Below are 15,818 nucleotides of genomic sequence, written 5' to 3' on the forward strand. Positions count from 1 at the left end.
GTTCTTCAATTCCTCCTCGCTTTCTGCCATCAAGGTTGTATCATCAGCATATCTGAGGTTGTTGATATTTTTTCCGGCAATCTTAATTCCGGTTGGGGATTCATCCAGCCCTGCCTTTCACATGATGAATTCTGCATATAAGTTAAATAGGCAGGGAGACAATATACAGCCTTGTCGTACTCCTTTCCCAATTTTGAACCAATCAGTTGTTCCATATCCAGTTCTAACTGTAGCTTCTTGTCCCACATAGAGATTTCTCAGGAGACGGATGAGGTGATCCGGCACTCCCATTTCTTTAAGAACTTGCCATAGTTTGTTGTGGTCGACACAGTCAAATGCTTTTGCGTAGTCAATGAAGCAGAAGTAGATGTTTTTCTGGAACTCTCTAGCTGTGATGGCCTTGGAGTCTGATGCTGAACCTGAGGGATCCCAGCCTGCACAGGATTCCTCGCTTCCAGAACCAGCTGAGCCAGGGCCAGGGCTTGAGCCTGAAGGATCCCCACCTGTGCTGGATCCCCAGGTGCAGGCATCAGCAGAGTCTGCTCTGGCTCCTGATGGGAGGGAGGACCCCTTGCCTGCAGGTGCTCCATTCCCAGCCTTTTCAGAGGAAGCTGAGGCAACCCCTGGGTCCAGTAACCCACCAGCCTCTCCTGAGCTGCAGAGGCTCAGGATAGAGAGGCGAAGAGAACTAAGTGCCTACAGGAGGAGTGCTCGCCTCCAGGCCCGGAGGAGAGGCGAGTCTCCGGAGCATCGGGGCCGCCCTAAGCATAGGGCCAGATAAAAGCCAGCCAGACTCAGCCCAAGTTGCGTGAGCAACTTAGTTGCAAGCGTATGCTCAACCTGCAACCTTGTGCCTGAACCTGCCTTGGACTTTGACCTGCTCCCTGCCTCGCTCCCCGTCGGACTGACCTCCTTTGGACCCCTAGACCCAGGACTGGACTTGGACCTCACTTCACGGACAAACCCTTGGGGCCAGCACACTAGCTTTCTCCATAATCCAGCGCATGTTTGCAATTTGGTCTCTGGTTCCTCTGCCCCTTCGAAATCCAGCTTGCACTTCTGGGAGTTCTCGGTCCACATACTGCTTAAGCCTGCCTTGTAGAATTTTAAGCATAACCTTGCTAGCGTGTGAAATGAGTGCAATTGTGCGGTAGTTGGAGCATTCTTTGGCACTGCCCTTCTTTGGGATTGGGATGTAGACTGATCTTCTCCAATCCTCTGGCCACTGCTGAGTTTTCCAAACTTGTTGGCATATTGAGTGTAGCACCTTAACAGCATCATCTTGTAGGATTTTAAATAGTTCAGCTGGAATATCATCACTTCCACTGGCCTTGTTGTTAGCGAGGCTTTCTAAGGCTCATTTGACTTCACTCTCCAGGATGTCTGGCTCAAGGTCAGCAACCACACTACCTGGGGTGTATGAGACCTCCATATCTTTCTGATATAGTTCCTCTGTGTATTCTTGCCACCTCTTCTTGATGTCTTCTGCTTCTGTTAGGTCCTTTCCACTTTTGTCCTTAATTGTGGTAATCTTTGTACGAAATGTTCCTTTCATATCTCCAATTTTCTTGAACAGATCTCTGGTTTTTCCCATTCTGTTATTTTCCTCTATTTCTTTGCATTGCTCGTTTAGAAAGGCCCTCTTGTCTCTCCTTGCTATTCTTTGGAAATCTGCATTCAATTTCCTGTATCTTTCACGATCTCCCTCGCATTTTGCTTGCCTTCTCTCCCCCGCTATTTGTAAGGCCTCATTGGACAGCCACTTTGCTTTCTTGCATTTCTTTTTCTTTGGGATGGTTTTCGTTGCTGCCTCCTGTATGATGTTACGAGCCTCCATCCACAGTTCTTCAGGCACTCTATCCACCAAATCTAGGTCCTTAAACGTGTTCTTCACTTCAACTGTGTATTCATAAGGAATTTGATTTAGATTGTATCTTACTGGCCCAGTGGTTTTTCCTACTTTCTTCAGTTTAAGCTGGAATTTTGCTATAAGAAGCTGATGATCAGAGCCACAGTCAGCTCCAGGTCTTGTTTTTGCTGAGTGTATAGAGCTTCTCCATCTTTGGCTGCAGAGAATATAATCAATCTGATTCTGATGTTGCCCATCTGGTGATGTCCATGTGTAGAGTCGTCTCTTGTGTTGTTGGAAAAGAGTGTTTGTGATGACCAGCTTGTTCTCCTGACAGAACTCTATTAGTCTTTGCCCTGCTTCATTTTGAACTCCAAGGCCAAACTTGCCTGTTGTTCCTTTTATCTCTTGACTCCCTACTTTAGCATTCCAATCCCCTATAATGAGAAGAACATCCTTCTTTGGTGTCATTTCTATAAGGTGTTGTAAGTCTTCATAGAATTGGTCAATTTCAGTTTCTTCAGCACTGGTAGTTGGTGCATAAACTTGGATTACTGTGATGTTAAAAGGACTGCCTATATAATATTATATATATATATATATATATATATATATATATATATATATATATATATAACCTTAATATTCTTAAATAGCTTGCTTTTTCCTTGGAGGAAAAAAGGGGGTATGGATTGAGTAGATAAACATACAGGCAGGATTTGATTTTCAGTGGACTATTTTTCCAATTACAGGTAGGTAGCTGTGTTGGTCTGCCATAGTCAAAACCAAAGAAAAAATAAAAAAAAATCCTTCCAGTAGCACCTTAGAGACCAACTAAGTTTGTTCTTGGTCAAAACAAAATCAAAAATTCTTTCCAGTAGCACCTTAGAGACCAACTAAGCTTGTTCTTGGTATGAGCTTTCGTGTGCATGCACACTTCTTCAGACCTGAAGAAGTGTGCATGCACATGAAAGCTCATACCAATAATAAACTTAGTTGGTCTCTAAGGTGCTACTGGAAGGATTTTTTTTATTTTGTTTTGACTATTTTTCCAAGCTGGGTCTTGGCAAGTCCCCCCCCCCGTTACTTTAAGGCAGCAATGGGGGGAGGGGTGGGCCCCCCTCCCAGACTTGCTAGCTCTGATGCTCCCCAGTCCTCCATATAACAAGTCCCCCACCCCCTGCAACTGGCGTGGGTCTCTCTCCCCCCAGGGGCTGGGGCTTGGTTTCAGATTCCTCCCCACGGTCTCCCCACAGTGGTCTTTGCAGCAGGCCAGTCGCTGCCTCAGTTTCCCATGTGAGGAAACGCAGGGAAGGAATTGCAGCGTTGTGGGCACACGAAACGGGAGAGGCCAGGCAGCGGGGTTTGATGCCCAAGGCTGTGAATGGGCACCCCCATGCCAAGGGCACCCAGAGAGACTCGCAGCAGCCAGAGGGGCCACAGGGACCCCTCTGACCTGGCCTCCTGTCTCTGAGCCTCCCCCCAAGAAGCCCCACGCAGGGCTGGATGCCAGCCTCCCCTCTCCTCTGAACTGGATCAGGCCAGGCTCCTCGGAGGGGAAGAAGGAAGGCCTCTGCCAGAAACATGGTTGTTGTATAGCTCTTTATTTTGCTTCATATTTATGTACTTGTGCCTAAGATTGGTGTTTTGTTTTGTTTTGTTTTGTTTTGTCATATAGAATTCATTCTGTGTTTGCCAAATTGCTGGTTTTTGACATTTTTGAATTTATTGACGTGTCCTGTGACTTATATGTTTGTATTTCCAAATCCTCTGTATTTGGTTGTGTTCAGTGTTTGCTGTAAGCGGTTTTGTGTGCAGCTTGGTGTGGGAAAGTGGCATCTAAACAACAACAACAACAACCATTTATTATGTATACCCTGCCCATTTGGATGGGTTTCCCCAGCCACTCTGGGCAGCTTCCAACAAAAAGATTTAAAATACATCAAAACACCAGTCATTAAAAACTTCCCTAAACAGGGCTGCCTTCAGATGTCGTCATCATCATCATCAGTTGAAGGATCTGGGTATGTTTATCCTGGAAAAGAGAAGACCGAGAGGAAATATGATATCTATCTTCAAAGGATTACCAAATGAAAGGGGGAGCAAGCTTGTTTTCTCCTGCTGTGGAGAGTAGGACTCAAACCCATGGCTTCAAGTTAATAATAATAATAATAATAATAATAATAATAATAATAATAATAATAATATTTACTTATACCCCGCCCATCTGACCAAGTTTCCCCAGCCACTCTGGGTGGCTCCCAACAGAATTAAAAGCACAATAAAAACATCAAACCTTAAAAACTCCCCTAAACAGGGCTGCCTTCAGATGTCTTCTAAAAGTCAGATTTATTTCCTTGACATCTGATGGGAGGGCGTTCCACTGCCTGGTCACAAAGAAGGAAATTCCAACTCAACCCCAGGAAGTACGTGCATATGTATGTGGAAACTTTTGGATATTAAGAGCTGTTCAACAGTGGATCGGGAGGTGGCGCCCTCCCCTTCCTCGGAGGGTTTTCAGGAGAGGTTGGATGGTCACCTGCCTCGGATGCTTGAGCTGAGATTCCTGCATTGCAGGGGGGGGGGCTGGACAGGGAGACCTTCACTCAGCATCCTGGCCAGGTCTACGATTCTATTATTCTTGTTGTTGTTCATATGCCGCCCATCTGACTGGCTTGCAGCAAAATATAAAAAAGACCACGAAACATTGACCTTTAGAAACTTCCCTATACAGGGATCCTTCAGATGGGGGGCAATGGGGGTGGAGACGCTCCTTGAGGGATACAGTGGTACCTCGGTTCTCGAACATCATCCGTTTTCCGGAAGACCAATCAATTTCCAAAACGTTTCAAAAACAAAGCGTACATTTCAGGAAGCATTTGCGTCCAGAAAACTCAATACAGAAGCATGTGGCACATTTGGCTTCCAAAAAGCATTTGAAAACAGAAGCAGTTACTTCTGGGTTTTCGGCGTTCGAAAGCCGAAACGTTTGACTTCCAAGACGTTTGGAAACCGAGGTCCCACTGTACACAGGCGAGGCCATTGAGGAAGGAGAAGTCTGGAAGCACCTTTGACACCCTGGGAGAGAGGGGCAGTGGCTTCTCCGAGCCTTGCTTGGGGGGCAATGAGGGGCTGGGCAACGGGCCGCTTTGGGCTGGCCCACCCATGTGGCAAGGTGAGGAAAGCGCCTCAGGTGGCAGAATCCACAGAGACGGCAGATCCCATGTAGATCATTATTACCCCTTTGTTCCTGATGTAGGTCTACACTCTCCCCTGGTGAGGAGGGGAGGCATGATTCTGTGTTTGCTTCACAGAATACAGTGGTACTATTACTTTCCTTGATCCAGATTACTTCCCTTGATCTAGAGTATAGCATCTAGATCAAGGGAAGTAATAGTACCACTGTATTCCGCTCTGGTCAGACCTCACCTGGAATACTGTGTCCAGTTCTGGGCACCACAGTTCAAGAAGGATACTGACAAGCTGGAACGTGTCCAGAGGAGGGCAACCAAAATGGTCAAAGGCCGGGAAACGATGCCTTATGAGGAACGGCTTAGGGAGCTGGGTATGTTTAGCCTGGAGAAGAGAAGGTTAAGGGGTGATATGATAACCATGTTCAAATATATAAAAGGATGTCATCTAGAGGAGGGTGAAAGGTTGTTTTCTGCTGCTCCAGAGAAGCGGACACGGGGCAATGGATTCAAACTACAAGAAAGAAGATTCCACCTAAACATTAGGAAGAACTTCCTGACTGTAAGAGCTGTTGGACAGTGGAATTTGCTGCCAAGGAGTGTGGTGGAGTCTCCTTCTTTGGAGGTCTTGAAGCGGAGGCTTGACAGCCATCTGTCAGGAATGCTTTGATGGTGTTTCCTGCTTGGACTGGATGGCCCTTGTGGTCTCTTCCAACTCTATGATTCTATGATTCTATGAATCATAGTATTGTAGAGTTGGAAGGGGTCCCCAAGGGTCATCTAGTCCAATCACTGCAACGCAGGAATCCCAGGTGGCCATCCAAGCTTTGCTTTAAAACTTCCAAGGAAGGAGAGGCCACAACCTCTTGAGGGAGTCCATTCTGCCATCAAACAGGTCTTACTTTCAAAAAGTTCTTCCTGGTGTTAAGTCGGAATCTCCTTGTAACTTGTAGCCACGGGTTCAAGTCCTACCCTCCAGAGCAACAGAAAACAAGCTTGTTTCCTTTTCTATGTGACGGTCCTTGAGATATTTGAAGATGGCTCTAATAATATCTCCTTCTCAGTCTCCTATTTACGAGGCCAAACATACCCAGCTGCTTCAACTGTTCCTCATCAGGCTTGGTTTCCTGACCTGATCATCTTGGTTGCCCTTCTCTGCACATGTTCCAGCTTGTCAATATCCTTAAACTGTGGCACCCAGAATTGGACACAGTATTCCAGGTGTGGTCTGACTAAGGCAGAATAGAGTGGGACTATTACAGATCCTGAAGTTGAGGCTCCAGTACTTTGACCCTGATGTTGGGGAAGATGGAGGGCACAAGGAGAAGGGGGCGACAGAGGACGAGATGGTTGGACAGTGTTCTCGAAGCGACTAGCATGAGTTTGGCCAAACTGCGGGAGGCAGTGGAGGATAGGTGTGCCTGGCGTGCTCTGGTCCAGGGGGTCACGAAGAGTCGGACACGACTGAACGACTGAACAACAACAAAATTACTTCCCTTGACCTGGACACTAGACTTCTGTGGATGCAACCTAGAATAGCATTTGCTTTTTTTGCTGCTGCATCACACTGTGGACTCATGTTCAGCTTGTGGTCCAACAAGACCCAGAGATCTTTTTCACATGTACTTCTAGTAAGCCAGGTGTCCCCCATACTATATTGTGCTTCAGGTGCCAAACTGTAATGGGCCGGCCCTGCCTTTGTGGGTGCAGGAAAAGGATCCGTCCCACCTACAGAGTCCCTGGCCCAGGAAGAGCCTGGGGCTGAGTAGGAGAGGCGCTTGCTCCCTTAACTGGCCCTCTCAGCTCAACTGGGTCTGAATCTGGCCCCTGAGACTTGCAACCGAGGAGGGTAGGGCTCAGCCATCCCAGTGGAAAAGAGGGCTTTCGGTGGCTACTGGCCAGAGGGGCCACGCTGGCCTCCGTGGTTAGAGGCAGCCATGCTTCTGAGTCCCGGTTGCTGGAAAGCGCAGGAGGGGAAAGACTCTTGTGCTTTGATCCCACAGCCAACTGTTGGGCCACGATCCAGCATGCTCTCCTCGCGCTCTTATAGGCACCTTTTTGCCTCTGAGCATGTGCAGACTCCCCCAGCTGCAGCCACCGAGGCCAAGCCGGGCAGGCTCCGGCCCAGCCCAGCAGCAGCGCCTTCCGCTCATTGGCGCGCGCGTTGGGCTCGGCTGCCCCCGTGGCTGTTGCTGAGCCCCGTGATGTATTTCCCAGGCTCCGGCGGTGGCGGCGGCGCGCGCGCGCGCGCGCGCTCGTGCTGCGCTCCGGCCCCGCTCCTCCCGGCGCCTTGGCGCGGCTGCCCGGGCCCCAGTGCCCCAGTGCCCCAGACGTGCCCCCGCCAGCCTCCTGGGCACTGGGCTGGGCGCGAGGGCGCCGCCTCCTCCTCCGCCGCGGATGCTGATGCGCTGATGCTGTGCTGCCTCCGCCAGCCGCGGATGCTGTTTCCATGGCAGTTGCTTTTCCTGCTGGGATGGCGGGCGCTGATTGGCTGCGCCGGCCCGAGTGCAGGAGATGGTTGGAAGGGACGGACCCAAACGCGGCGGCGGCGGCGGCGGCAGCGGCTGTTGTTGCGACGGGGCCGAGGCGAGAGGGCGGAGGAGGAGGAGGGAGAAGAAAACGCCTCCCTCGCTCTCGTGCGATGTGTTTTTCTGCCACTTTTATTTATTTATTTATTGGGGGGGGGGAGCGCGAAACTTAACTTTTGAGTCCTGCCAGCTGCCATCCCTCCATCTGGGTGGGGAGGAGGGGGTACAGCCGGCCAGTGGGGGCGGGGAGGACAGCGGGCAGGGAAGAGGGGGAATCCCCAGGATGAGGTCAGGGGATTTCCCTCCAGCCCCTCGCGGCGATCCTAATCTCCCGAGGGCCAGCCTTGCACCAGCAACCCGGGAGCCGAGGCAGCTGCCCTATGCCCACTTCGTGAGTGGGGAGCGAAAGAGGCTCGGGGGCTCACGGCCAGCAACCCCCTCCTCACTGAGGAGTTGTGCCCCCCACCCCCGACAAGCAACCGACGCCTTAGGGGTTAGGCGAAGGGGCGGCCCTCGGGCTGTCCTGGGCCCAGTGTGACCGCTGCACTGGGAAAGAGCGGCAGAACTGAAGGGTTGGGAGGGACCCCTGCGGTCATCTAGTCGAACCCACTGCAATGCGGGAATCACAGTTCCAGAATCCCTGGTCGATGGGCGCCCAACGTCTGTTTAAGGACCTCCCGGGAAGGAGAGTCCGCCACCTCCCGAGGAAGTGGAAAGGATCTTGCCGCCATAAAGTTTCCCCCTCCTCCAGGCAGGCCGGTATCCGGGGAAGGCCGAAGCCAGCCCGCCGCACCTGCCTCGGCGTGGGGGTCTGTGGCTCAGCGCCTGACGTTCCCCTTAGAGGGCAGCTTGTAGGTCACCTCGCCCGACCCCGGCGCAGCCCTCCTGCCCAGGATTAGGAGGCAGCTCAGACGCGCAGCTGCGTCCGCACGTGGCCCACGGACCGCTCCGGGCCCTGAACATCTGGGCATCGGCTGCGCCACCATCCTGCTCTCCCCACTCCCCCCTCCGCAGAAAGCTGCCACCAGCGGGCAGAGCTGGGGTGCTGCCTTGGCGCCCATGGATCATAGGCTCATAGAAGACGGACGGGAACCCCAGAGTAATCTAGTCCAGCCCAGCCCCGTGCCACGCTCCCCTTGGCCAAGCGCCAGCCTGGCGGCTTCGCTTCACCGCCTGTGAAATGGGGCGAGGGGGCTGCACCGTCGGGGCCCGTTGGGGGGGGGGACAGATGGGGAGAAGGAGCCCCGGACTCCCCCCGCAGCAGCCCCACGCAGGGAAACGGAGGCCGGCCGAGGCGCAGCAGGCGTGTACGGGGAATCCCACCCATCGGGGGCGCGCAAGCCAGGCCGGGCCTCCCCAGGCTGCCGCCCGTGCCCGTGCCCCGTCTCTGCCGCGCCTGCCCGTTTGCCCGCTCGGCCGGGCCGTGTTGCCGTGGCTCCGCGAGGCGCGCGTGGCGCTCTTCCTTTGGAAACAGGCGCCTACTCGGCGCTGAGTGGCTGCGCGCCGCCGCCGCTGCCAGCCAATGGGAAGGCAGGGGGGGCGGGGGTGTCCAGGCAGCCGAGCGGAACCGGCGGGGGTTAGACACGCTCCGCTGCCCCTGCTGCAAAACAAACCCGCGCAGGAGGGGCTCCTTCCTCGCGAGTAGACCGGGAGCCCCCTCCGCCCCCCCAGCCCCGTGCATTGCGCGAGGCGCCGAGGAGCATTTGGGATGGGAACGTGGGGGCGTCCCGAGCCTCCCCGGGTGGGGAGCCCGAGAGCCAGGCAAGGACGTCGCCAGCTTTGGTTGGGGGGCACGAGGGACCCCCGCGCAGGGGAGCCCAAACGCAGCTGGGCTGGACACGTGGGCCTGAAGAGTTGGAAGGGTCCCGAAGGTCATCGAGCCTAGTCCCCTGCAATGCGCGGGACTGCCGTGGGGCGAGCTTGCGAAACGGCCCCAGGGTGCAGGCTCTGGCGCAAAGGGGCGCGCCCTATCTTTCGCCTTGCTGCTCCTCTTGCGCCCATTATCCCGAGGGAGGACTGAGGCCGGGAGACGGGGCCACGCTGGAAAGAGCGGCCCGGGGATGAAAGCCCCCTACGCGTCCCTCTGCCTGGACCGCGGGCTGCAGGCCTGCCCCGACGGAGAAGTAGCGCGGGGCCCGGGTGCGTGGGCAAGGGCAGAGGCGGGCTGGTGCTGCGACGCCCCCTGGGGCCGCCTGGGCCTCATCCAGGCTCAAGCAGAACCTGGGCGGCCGACTTCGCAGGGGGCTGTTGCCTGGCTGGAGACAGACAGAGAGGGAGGGAGGGAATGAAATGCTGAAAGCCCGTTGCTAAGGAAAGAACTCCTCGTCGGTGTTCCGGGGCCGAGAAACGCGCCCCGCCCGCCACTCGTCCTCCGTCTGCGGCGCGCCAGGCCTCCCGCGGGCGCCCGGGACGGTTCTTGAGGTCTAGAATCCCAGGATGTTCTTATTTCATTCTGGGATAAGGAAAGAGAAAGAGACCCACGGGCTTGACTCACTCCTCCGAGCTTCCCCGAAGCCTTCGAGCTGGGAAGCGGGATGCGCACAGCCCTGCCCTGCCCTGCTCTTGCGAGGCTCTGCTGCGTGCGTGGAGGGGAACCAGCAGGCGAGGCGAAAGGACGCCAAACGAGCCTGCTGGATCAGGCCAGTGGCCCACCTAGTCCAGCACCCTCTGCTCGCAGTGGCCCAATGCCCCTCCCTGCCTAGGGATCGAGATAGACTGTCTCTGGGCCTGGAGGTTCCACAAGAGCGGAGGGAACCTCGGGGGCCGCTCACTTTTGCAGAGTGGTGGTGCGGGGGGGGGGAGGATCCTGGCAGCAGGTGGGTCCCTCCCCCTCCCCGCGATCGCGCGCGGGCCTCTGCAACAGGAGCGGCCGCCGTGCGCTTTTGGTCCTGGCGCGCGTCCGCCCCGTCGAACTATCGCTGCCTGCTGCCCGCCTCCCTCCTGCCGCCCCCAGGGGTGACATCATCGCGAGGCGGGCATCTGCTGAGTGGCTGTCACTGGGCAAATTCGCCCTGCGCCGCAGCCGCCACAGCGAAGCGTTACTCATGCCCGGCCGAGCGCATGTGCCAGCCCAGCGCCCCCCTCCCCGCTCTCGGCGAAGGAGGAATAAACAGCCAGTGATGTCAGCGCGGGAGGGAGGGAGGGAGGGAGGGAGGAGAGGGGGGGCAATAGAGACAGCGGCGAAGGCGCTCCGACGGCCCGACGCCTCGCGCTGCCATTGGCCGCGGCCCGCCTGCTCGTCCCGGCGACGGGGCGCTCGTTGGCTCCGCGGCGCTTCTGCTCAGCCAGCCACGCGGCGGGATCCCTCTACCGGAGGGCACGGGGGGGGCGCAGGGGAGGAGCAGCAGCGGCGCAGGGAAGCGGGAGGGGGGCGGCGCCACTCAAGCTCCCCCCTCCGCCCGCTTGGCACTCGGGCCGCCTTGCCCCCATGCCCACGCTGCCCACCCGCGGAGATCCGGCTCACCCAGGCTACTAAGCATCATCGGGGGGTGTTTGGCACTCTTCGCATGCTCAAAGGCGCTCCTGTTCATTCTCATGTAAACAGGTGTCTCCGGCAGTGACCTTCCCAGGTGAATGGGAACCAGCTTCACTGCTGGTCCAGAGGATCCCTCTATTTCCACTGACTGTCTCCAAACCATTCATCATTTTAGGAAGGAACTTTAATTGTGCCCATTTGGACCTCTGACTCCATCTGAAAGACCCCAAACACGAACTGTTCTTCGGCCACCCAGCCCCTTCCTTGAGCTGTCAGTCTCCCTGCCCCACTGACCTCTTCACTGGGCCTGAAAATAAAAGGGCCACCCGGTCAGCCCTCCCCTTCCTCTGCTGGGGGTGCCCCTTTCCTTCCCCACCTGGTCCCTTTTGCAGGTTGGAGTCGGGCTTGCGCCCCCCACCCCCACCCCAATTCCTCTAGTTTGACGCTGCGGCTCCCTCAGTTTGGTGGGAGTTTGCACAGCCAGTGGGATTTCAGCCTGTGGAACTCATTCCCACAGGATGGCTTTGAAAGAGGGCTGGGCAAATCATCCAGGAGGAAAAAGGCTCTCAATGGCTCCAGACAGCTGTGCTCTTGTCTTCACAGCTGGAGGCAGCCATGCTTCTGAATCCCAGTGGCTGGAAACTGTAAAAAGGGAGAGTAGCTCTTGGTCCATTTGGGGCCCCTGTGAGAACAGTTTGCTGGACTAGGTGAGCCTTTGGCTCTTATGTCCTTAGCTGACGGTGGGCAGATCAGCAGCTCTGATCTGCAAATAGTGACTCGAGGGCTCCTTCTGCCTCCTGGAATATTCTTCTCTGCTTTGGTCCCTTACAGAAACACGTACCCCTTTGAATCTGGGTCCTGAGCATACATGGGTGCTGGGTGTACAGGATGGGGCCTCAGAAGGGGAAGGTAAATGACCCCATGGCGGTTAAGTCCAGTCAAAGGCAACTCTGGGGTCGAGGGAGCCAGCGTTTGTCCACAGACACCTCCATTCAGGCCCCTATTACATTGTGAGTCAGAATCACAGCGCGGACCTGTGAGTGACACACATGTCCCACCAACATCTTCATACATGACACTCTGCTCTGATGCGCAAGCGGACACGCACATACACACAGCTTTGTGGGCCAAACCCAGGCACCTCCGCCAGCTTGAGCGTTGGCAGGCCATGAATGACACTCCCCGCCATAGCCCAGGCCAAAAGGTCCAGCTAGCTAGAAAATGCCTCCCCTCCTCCCTGCCCTCCCTCCTGCTCAGCTGTGGGGATGACCCACTGACCCAGAGCCCAGGAAGAGGCCCACAGCACAGCTCCACAAAGGGTCAGCTGCTGGAAATCCCCTGCCCAGCCGGCTTCAACAAAGGCTTGCCAAGGGGGCCTCCTCTCCTCCTAAACGCGGCACGCCCCCCCCACCTTCCAAGCCTTAGGAGTTTGCCTTCCCCTTTCCCAAGAGCCCCAGGCCTTGCCCTGGATTGCTCACCATGGAAGAGGAGATAATAATAATAATAATAATAATAATAATAATAATAATAATAATATATTTTTATACCCCACCCATCTGGCTGAGTTCCCCCAGCCACTCTGGGCAGCTCCCAACAGAATATTAAAAATAGAACTAAGCATTAAAAACTTCCCTAAACAGGGCTGCCTTCAGAAGTCTCCTAAAAGTCAGATAGTTGTTTATTTCCTTGACATCTGGTGGGAGGGCGCCACCACCGAGAAGGCCCTCTGCTTGGTTCCCAGGGTGGCTCTGCCGTGCTTCCACAGCCAGAGGCAGCCATGCTTCTGAATCCCAGCGGCTGGAATCCGCGGAGCAGAGAGGGCCCTAGTTGCAGGTTTCCCTTTGGAATATCGGTCATTCACTGGGAGAGCAGGAGGCTGGACTAGATGGGCCAGTGGCCTGATCCAGCAGTCGCTTCTAAGACCCTGCATGGGTTTCACGCCTGTCGAATCTCACTTCATTTTTTGATAGAGTGGATCAGGGGAATGCTGTGGACATAGTGTATCTTGATTTCAGGAAGGCTTTTGACAAAGCTCCCCGATATTCAATGATTCTACGACTCAATATGGGACCCCTTCTGGTGGAGAAGCTGGTAAGATGTGGGCTGGGCCAGGGAACATTCAGTGGATTTGGAACTGGTTGACTGACCAAACCCCAAGGGGAAAGGGGCTCTTGTGCTTGGATCCTGCGTGTGGGCTTCTCTTTGGGACATCTGACCGGCTGTTATGATGACAGGATGCTGGACCAGATGGGCCACAGGCCTGATCCAGCAGGCTCTCTGCTTATGCTCTGATGCCTGGCGTGGGAGGGCGTGGGGAGGTGACCCTGAGCAAGGCTGATGTCCTACGCAGAGCCCGACCGTCCAGCCTCTTTTGGATAAGGTTGCCCCCTGGGTGGACAGCAACTGGGTCCAGACCTTCTCATGTGACCAGGAGCACCTTCCCCCCAACCCCACTCGCTTTGCCAGCTTCACCCTATCCTGGAGAGCTCAGCCTCTGTCTGGCCCTCAGTGCCTTATGGGTTAGATTACTGCAAGGCACTCTGCCTAGGGCTGCCCTTGAAGACAGCCCAGCAGGCAGCAGCCAGGAATGATTCTGCCGGGGGCAGGGTGGTCTGATCTGGCTGGGGGAGCTGCTTGCCAGGGTGCCAGGAGAGAGGTGCCCTCCCCCCAATTTTTGAACCTGGAACTTCCTGTTTGCAAAACATATGGAGGCCTGTTTTCAGTTGTGGCACCAGAAGGGGAAGAAAGCTCTTCTCTCTCCCGCGTAAAACACTTAAGAGTGTTCCGTTTCATTTTCTGGTCGGAGCCACTCCGCATGGCGCTAGTCCGCGGGGAGGCGGGTTTCGACTGCGGGTTCCTCAGTGTTTGTTTACTCCGAGGGAGGCGGGGCGGACGTTTGCCCACCAAGCCGGACCCGGGCCAGCCTCAGTTGCTCAAGCGAGGAATGGGTCGAGCAGGGAACGTGACGGAGGGCGGGCCGGGCCGGGGGTGCGCCTGCTGCGAGCGGGTCCTGCCTGCCGGCCTGCCGCGCCCCTCCGGGGGATCCCCGGCTCCCGCACAAGCCCGAACTTGTCTCCGGGAGGCGGCGGAGGGGGCGGGGCGCGGTGACGTCAGGGCGGGGGCGGGGCCCGGCTCCCGGGCTGCGCTGCCGCTGCCCGCTCGCCTGGCAGAGAGTCTCTGGCCGCCGCCGCCGCCGCCGCTCCAACTCTCCGGCGTCGCTCTTCCGCCTCGCCCGCCGCCGCTGCCGCCGCCGCCGCCGGAGCCCCTGCGCTGCCTAGAGACCCCCGACCCGCCCCCGGAGGGTTCATGCAGCTGCAGTAAGTGCGGCGGGCGGATGCCCTCGGAGGGACCCGTCCCGTCGGGGGAGGAGGGAGGCGAGCGGGGCGCACGTGGCTGCAGGGGGGCGGCAGCCCGGCGGATCGGGGCGTTCCCGAGCTTGGGGCGGGGCGGTAGGAAGGGAGACGGACCCCCCACCCCCGAAGCTGGCACGGCGCGGTTTGTTTACAAACACAAGCCCGGCGCGCGGGGGCTGCTCCGCCCGCCGCCACCGCCGCCCCCACCGACCGCCCCCTCCTCTCCGCTCGCCCCGCAGACCCCGCCGAACGCCATGGCCAGAGCACTGCAGGACGGGAGCCGCGCCGAGCCGACAGCAGCTGTGTCCGGGAGCCCAGCCTTCCCTGTGGGGGGGTCGCTGGCCCTGCCGCCCCCCCTCTGCCGCGCGCCTCTCGCCTCGCCCCCCCGGCTGAACTGCCTTTGCCGCTGCGGGATCGGCCACGAGACGTTGCGGATGCGCTCCGGGGCCACGCGAGGTGAGTGCCTGGGGAGGGGGCTCCGAGGTGGGCGAGGGGAGGACGGCTGAAACCACAAAGCGCCTCTGAGCATGGGCAGAACGCCTCACCCCCCCGCCCGACGCGGCTGCAGAGCAGGTCCTTCCCAGGGTCCCAGCCAGGGCGGGGGTTGTTCCGCAGGAGCTGTCCCGCAAGGTGCGGGGCGAGAGGGGCGCGGCTCAGCCCCTCTGTCTCCCAGCCGCAGGTGCCCGCGGAAGAGGGGGCGGACCCTCCGCTCCTCCCCCCCAGCTGAGCACTCCTGGGGGTCCAGCCGGGCACAGGCCAGCCCCTTTCTGCGCCCCCGCCCGTCAAGGACAGACCTTTGTTTTTCCGCGACGGGCGCTCCTCCTTCCGGAGCGCTGCGTCTCCTTGCGGGCAACACGCGGTTTGCTGCGAGCACGTGGGAAGGGGCTCAGGCGAGGCACCGAGATCGGGCGCCAGCCTGTTCTCCGGGCTCATTTTATCGCTGCCTCACCGAGACCAGACTACTTTCCGCACCCCTAAACACCCAGGACGTGTGTGTGCGTGTGGCAGGCACTGGGCTGGCACGGAGGGCGGGGGTCTTGCAGGTACCCCGTTTGCCTCTCAGTCTGCTTTGGTCCCGCTCCACTGGGCCGCCCTGCACGCAGGGGGTGCCCCCAACCGCCCTGACCTCCTTGAGCTGGTGTGGAAACGCTGACTCATCAAAAAAAAATTGCGTGTGTTGAGTTGGGGGGGGGCAGACTATGGGAGGGGCCGCCCCCAGCTAAGCGCTGAGAGGAGGAGCGAGGAGCATCCCTGGTGGAGAGCAGCGAGTGACAGCCCCCTTGCAAACATTGCGCCCCCCCTTCCCAAATCTCACGGGGTGGGGGCCTGAAGGGCAAGAGGCAGCTGCAGGCGAGCTCCCCGCAGCGACGCTCGCCCCAGCCAGCCAGCCAGCCAGCCGGGGGGGGGGGCCTGTGTCCTGGA

This window comes from Lacerta agilis, chromosome 8 (genome assembly GCF_009819535.1).
Source record: "Lacerta agilis isolate rLacAgi1 chromosome 8, rLacAgi1.pri, whole genome shotgun sequence".
NCBI lineage: Eukaryota > Metazoa > Chordata > Lepidosauria > Squamata > Lacertidae > Lacerta > Lacerta agilis.